Source organism: Dermacentor silvarum, chromosome 11 (genome assembly GCF_013339745.2).
Source record: "Dermacentor silvarum isolate Dsil-2018 chromosome 11, BIME_Dsil_1.4, whole genome shotgun sequence".
NCBI classification, from domain to species: domain Eukaryota; kingdom Metazoa; phylum Arthropoda; class Arachnida; order Ixodida; family Ixodidae; genus Dermacentor; species Dermacentor silvarum.
In genome coordinates, this window is record NC_051164.1 from 10,471,265 (window position 1) to 10,478,115 (window position 6,851).

The 6,851-nt window shown below is 48.4% G+C and overlaps 1 non-coding gene across 1 annotated transcript; it reads right to left on the bottom strand.

Moving 5' to 3' along the window:
- Window positions 1-368: 368 nt before the first annotated feature.
- On the bottom strand, window positions 369-440 carry Trnap-cgg (transfer RNA proline (anticodon CGG)). Its single transcript has one exon. It is a non-coding gene; the product is annotated as a tRNA-Pro (tRNA).
- Window positions 441-6,851: the final 6,411 nt, after the last annotated feature.

Consider the following 6,851-nt stretch of genomic DNA (forward strand, 5'->3'; position numbering starts at 1 on the left):
ACCTTTATTTGAGGTTGCTACTACATAAACGAAATGCTTACATCAGTGTTATCCAGAATCTCATAATTTGAGGCTAAAAGCTGATTAAGTGAGCTTCAGCATAAATCCTTACATTTGGTAGGAAAATAAATGGTCAATATTTCAAACTTTTCGATAATACATCACATGCAGTGGTTGTGGCTAACCTGGATTTCTGGTTCTTTTGGCATCCACGCCACGGGTGCAACGACCAATGATACTATTATCTTTATTTTAAGAAGAAAACAAACAATGACACCAAGGACAACATAGGGGAAATTGCTTGCACTTACTACTTGAATGAAAGACATGATAAATTAATGGAAATGAAAACGGATGGAAAAACAACTGTCCGCAGGTGGGGAACGAACCCACGTCTTCGCATTCCGCGTGCGATGCTCTCACCATTGAGCTACCGCGGAGCCGTCTTCCCATCCACTTTCTGGGGTATTTATGTTTATGTTTATGTTTATGTGTTATTTATGTTTACTAGGTTTGTGAGTGGTGGCGCTGGCTAACACTCCCAGGGTTAGTTCTAGTTGTAAAACATAAATGCCCCAGAAAGTGGATGGGAAGACGGCTCCGCATTAGAACAATGGTGAGAGCATCGCACGCGGAATGCGTAGTTAGAACGGAGGCGAGGGCTTGAGCGGACTCTTGCGAGAACGAGGGTGACGTGGCTTCGCGGCGATGCGCTCGCCCCTCACGCCACACTTAGAGCGCAACTGCGGGAGCTGGTGCGCCCTTTCGCCCGCTCTGTCAACGCCACGTAGACTAAAAAGGTCTATGCACTCCTCCGTGACGTCACCAAACTCAGGCCGTACGCGGCCCTTCGCGATCGTTTAGGAGATGACTTTGCGGCCACTTTAGCTACGCAGTTTTTTTTTTGTGGCGTGAAGGAAACTTATAACTACATTTAATGATCATTAAAGAAGTCACTACAGACGCCACGGGGCTGAAGCAATACACTTCATGTTTAATGGCAGTCCGCGATAAATTTGCGTTTTGTTTCGACCTTATATTTCGCACATATATACATAGTGCGCGCTGTCGTGTTTTTTCCCTTTCTTTGTTACCGGCGTGGAGAACATCACAGCTGGCGCTTGTCGTCGAATACTACGCACGTCACGCTTTTGTTTCAAGACACGTGACAGTTTTCCAATATTTTGTCTTGCGTTAGGCAACTGAACAGTTAGGTTTACAGGGCGGAATATCTGTTGTGATTGGCAGGTTCTCGTCGCCCGGGGGCGCACCAATTTACGAAACATAAATATTGCAGCTAGGAGGATTTTGTTATCACCATTCTTCAAATGTATACGCTATTGACATTTTCAAGCAGAGTGTTACTAACGGGAAACTAGATTCAGAGCAAGGAATACATTTTATTGTCGGACTGAATACATCTCAGCTTATATATACAAACAACATAACCACACACATTATCATTTCGGAGTAACTAACTTTCTCTTCGTTCCATTTGATTTCTTTTTGTTTAGTTCTTCATTTCGCAGAGCAGCATAGTTCTTAAGCAGGATGTTTATTGCTGGAAGCGAAACATTTTTCACTATGGAATCTGGAGTGTGGCCAACTGCACATGCATCAAATTCTTCGCTATCGCTCAGCAAATACATAAGCGCATTCAGTAGCGTCAGTCGCTGGTTAGTTTCAGCACGAAACAGGGGCTCATGATCTTTGCTAGTGACACAGTCGAAAACAACTTTCGTGCTGAGGACAGCGTAGATAACAGCTCGCTGTAGAAACTTCAATCCACCTCGACTGATGCTGTCAATCAGCACATAGTCACTTTCTTCTAGCTCTCGTTCCGCGACAGTCAATATATCTAGGCAATCATCCCATGGTTTGCGCTTAGGAGTTCCGTGTGCACAGTAGCCGGCAATGTAAACCAGTGCTGCCATGTCCTGCCGGGGCTTGTTTAATTCAGTGCTGGTCAAGCGGATGTTATACTCTTGACTGGCTCCTGATGATTTGGCACGTTTTTTAAACTGATTGTATGATAAAGGCATGTTTTACAGAATCAATGTGTTTTTCAGGCGGATGCTTGCCTCAGCCTCAAGCACTTGTGTTATCGATACGTTATAATCCGAAACACATAGCCGCCCATATCTCCCAAAGCGATCCTCAAGTGAATCAGTTTGGAATTTGCCGAGGAGAACAGGGGACCCTGATCACGAGAAAGAATTTTACAGAAGAATAAAATTTGGTTGGAGTGCATACGGCAGGCATTGCCAAATCCTGACTGGGAGCTTAATACTGTCGTTGAAAAGAAAAGTGTAAAATCATTGCATTCTACCGGTACTAACATATGGGACAGAAACTTGGAGGTTAACAAACAAGCTCGAGAACAAGCCCGGCAGCCTAAAACCGCTTGATGTTGGAAAATTGCGGCGCTCTCTCATCTATGCCGCGCGCTCTCGCCGGCGCTGTTAACCTCCTCTTTTTCTCGGCCTCTTTCGCCGATCCAGAGCCACGCTGAATTGCTGCGTCGCACGATCGCACCTTGCCAGGTGACCCTGACGCCACGAAAGTGGCGTGAAACTTGCTTTCGCGCGCTTTTAGTTTCTAATGCCTGCCATGCGCCTTCCAAGCGGTAGTCGCTCTGCCGATCCGAAGGTTCGTTTCCTAAGTTTTTCCGTGTTTCCGTAGGAATCTGGGCTTAATTCTCCGTGGAAATGCCTTGCTGCTGTGCGTTTCAATGCAGCACGTCAAAGAAAGGGATAGCATTATTTTCTATCCCACGAGGAGAACGAAATGTCGTGCGCCAGAAGTACTGCATGGCTCCGTAACATCGGGCGAAAGGATTTCGTCCTGTCTAAGCACGTCGTTCATTGCGAGGTAATTGTTTCAGCTTTCATTATATTGGTAGGTGAAGTTCCATGGAGATTTTAATGCCGTTTGATTTATTGATTTCCATTTACACACACGCACAAGTACATAGGAATGGTACATGGAGGTGGATGAGGGACGAAAGCCGCAGAGACGCGGCTTGAGGTAACCTCTCCCCCTTAGGTGCAATATGGCTGCATGGGGTAACACATCAAGCACGATATATATTGTATTTATATTGTGGCCATAAAACATTGCAGTTATACAATATATGAAAAACAATGAAATATTTTCACACGTAATAACAATGCAAATACACTGCGGCCTTGAAATAATTAAATGATATTGTCACGTAGTATTGACGCTGAAGAAAACCGAGTGAGAGAGGCATAAAGCAGAGATTCCTCGACCTGCACCACTACTGTAGAAAACAGTCCCAAAACTGTGAATGACGAAGCAGACTTTATTGGGTGAACCTGTGCCCACAAAAGGAACTTGCACTCGAAGCACAACAATAGCGGCGAACACAGTTGGCGACCGTCGAAATCTGATCAGCGGCGAAACGCGTCGGCTTTTAAGGCCCAACCGCATGCACGCGATTTTCGAGCGACAGCGACAAGCGACGGCGACGAGCGACAGGTTTTGCCGTCGCGGAGGGCTATCCGTCGCTGTCGCTGGTCGTGTCGCCGGTTTCTGGCCAGCCAGAAAATATCGCTTGTCGCCCGGAAGTCAGCGCGACGACATCCGCTGGGGACAGCGATTGCACAACAACATGGCAGCAATCAGTCTGCCCGCTTCGATCTGAATTCGCTCTTGCAACTTGCTCTCTGCTGTGACAGCAAAAATAATTAGTACAATCAGTCATCGCTTCACCTCATCGCTAGCTGAAGACTAAGTATCGGCGCTCTCTTGTCGTTATTATTGAGATCGGTTGTTTTGTTTTGACGCTGTTAGGCCTGAGACGGCACCGAGAGCCGAGAGAGTGTTTTAAGTTTTACTCAACAGATGGCGCCACGGCACCTTACGCTGGCGGCATGGGACGGAGTTCCACTGGGGATGCATGGGACGGATTTTCACTGGGGATGATAGCATATTTTAGCTAGGTCTAGATAAAACATTGACCTTTTGATAAAATTGAGATTTCTTTACGCGTGCAAGATAACATTTATTCGCACAACAATGTAAATCCGTCGCTACTCTTTTTCGCGATGTCGCGTTCATGTGGTTGCTCCACGCCGCGACACGACAGCGCGACAGGGTGTGCCTGTCGCGTCGCTTGTCGCTGTCGCTTGAATATCGCGTGCATGCGGTTGGGCCTTTATACATGAGTCATCGAAGGTTCCAGATTATTCTCTGGTACTCGCGTGTCTTGTACAAAGTTCTAGTGAATTCGCGTCGCTCATACAATCAGATTACATGAGCGTCGGTGACAAGAGACAACGGATAGAAGCATTGATAACGTTCGAGAAGCTTCCGATACCTGCAGGCGCGTCTTGTGCCTAGCGATAACGTTTACCATTTATTAGCCGGTGAAAAGCGGCCAGCGGTGAAAGATAAAAATGTATACGTGTCAATACCCTCCCCTTAAAAAGCATCGTCCCGACGCTACAAATACGAAAGCGAAAACAAAACTATGCGTACAGACACAGAAAAAAAAAACAATAACAAAGCACAAAGTATACCTAAGTTCGTCAGCGGGCGTAGAAAGGCTTAAGGCGCACCACGTGGATGACTTCAGGTCGTTCCCGGCGCCGCTGTGATTGCGAAATGCCGTCTGGCACGACCTCATAGTCCATTGCGCCAATACGTCGGTTGATCCTATATGATCCCAAATAGCGGGGTAACAGTTTCTTGCCAAGTTCTCTTCGACGTATCGGAGTCCAGACCCAAACACGGTCGCGTTTGGGTCTCGACGTAGCGTCGTCGAAGATTGTAGTGTCGGCTGTCGGTCCTCTGCTAGTTCTTGATGCGCAGGTGGGCGAGCTGTCGACCTTCTTCGGCCCGCTGCAAATAGGTGGCAACGTCGAGATTTTCTTCGTCGGTGACGTCCGGTAGCATGGCGTCAAGCGTCGTTGCCGGCTTCCTTCCGTAGACCAGGTTGAACGGCGCCATGTGCGTCGTTTCTTGCATGGCCGTTTTGTATGCGTAGGTCACATACAGAAGGATGGCATCCCGCGTCTTGCGTTCGACGTCGACGTACATTGCCAGCATGTCGGCGATCGTCTCTTTTAGGCGCTCGGTGAGGCTATTCGTCTGCAGGTGGTAGGCGGTGGTCCGACGATGGCTTGTCTGGCTGTATCGCAGGGTGGCTTGAGTTAGTTCTGCCGTAAAGGTCGTGCCTCTGTCGGTGATGAGGACTTCTGGGGCACCGTGACGCAAGAGGATGTTCTCAACGAAGAATCCGGCTACTTTGGTGGCACTGCCTTTGGGGAAGGCTTTTGTTTCGGCGTAGCGGGTGGGGCTTCTTCTGAAGCAAATGTGCAACAAATGAAGCAACAATGCGGCAGCCGCATTTTAGATGATAGGTCGAGGCCCGTTTACTTAGATTTAGGTGCACGTTAAAAGACCCCAGGTGGATCTCCGGTATACATTTCCGCCGCTTCCCTTCAGGTGCCGGTTAGGCTGCGCTCTGCAGGATCGCTACGTTCACACGGTGACTGTCGGAAGCGGCAAAATCTAGAAAAATCCGCCCGCCAGGTGGCAAAACAGGCAGAAAAACAGGCTGCGAGCCAAATTGGTCTCGGGCCGATTTTTTCGCCATCGGAAAGCGTCGTTGCTTCACTGGAAGCTGCACTAGCTGTAAACAACCTGAACATGGCACCAAAAGTGTAGGCGTGATCGACGCGATAAAGGCCCTTGCTCTACGACAAGAGTGAACTGTCAGCAATACTCGCGGTATTCAACGTCGCCATGTGCGGCAACGCCTTGGCGTGACCCAACTTCTCGCGCTTTTGCAAAGCCAGGCGAACCCACCACCGCCGTTTCCAGGTGTCCGCGTCTTTGTTTATTCATTGTCATTTCCAAGTAGGTTGAAGTATAAAAGCCATTTCTTCTTCCACTTCCATGGCAGACAATAGTAGGCAGATTCCTCGTTGGCGTCACGGTATGTTGCACAATACGATAGATTGGGAGCGTAGTCTCACGTAAGGATGGCAGCCGTGGTGTTTCCGTTGCCCTTTGGTGTCCTGGAGGCGCCGACAATACGAAATGATGAAATGTTATTACAACTTGTAAATAAAAGCTATTAAAGAAATATTATCACGCCTAGGCACCAACCTGTCGACTCAGCGCTACCGCGCCCGTGTGAGGAGAATACGGAACGCCAACGAGGAATTTACCGAAGGTCGCAGATGGACACGAGAAGTTGCGTAAAATGATCACAGCATGTCGGAACATACCGGTCGATCGATAATGAGCGCCACCACGCCGACAAACGTACGCAGACTAGATGGATCTGGACGAAAACGGCAGCGGCGGGCGCTAGCAAACAAATGGTGAAAAAAATTTCCGGCCGCTTTGGCCTTTCCGCCCACTTTGGCCTTTCCGCCCGCTTGCTATTCGTCTGCGAGAAACGTCTCTTGTTGGATTGGTACGGAAGGCTGGCTGTTGTGTGTTGAATCCGAAACCAGCCGGAAGTCTGGAGTTGCTGTTTGTTGTGGAATCCCAAACCAGCAATGACACGAAGGGGTTGATGACAGCTGTGAAATTCCACCGACTCGCTTGCATGAATTACTCTGTGCGCAGTACAGCGTGAGTAAATTCTTGTTGCAGGCGCTGACAGTTCTCGTCGGATCGCAGGGTGTTCATTCCTGCAGTAGTACACCAATTGAGTTAGTACAAGGCCGCTTCCTGTTTGCACCGGCGTAAGTGAAGCAGAAATGAGTTGCACGCACTACTTAAAATGCGTAAAGGTCGTGCCTGAATCTGTTGACTAAAGGCAATGACGCTGCACGCTCGATAGCTACGACGATCAATTTATTGCGGGCGTC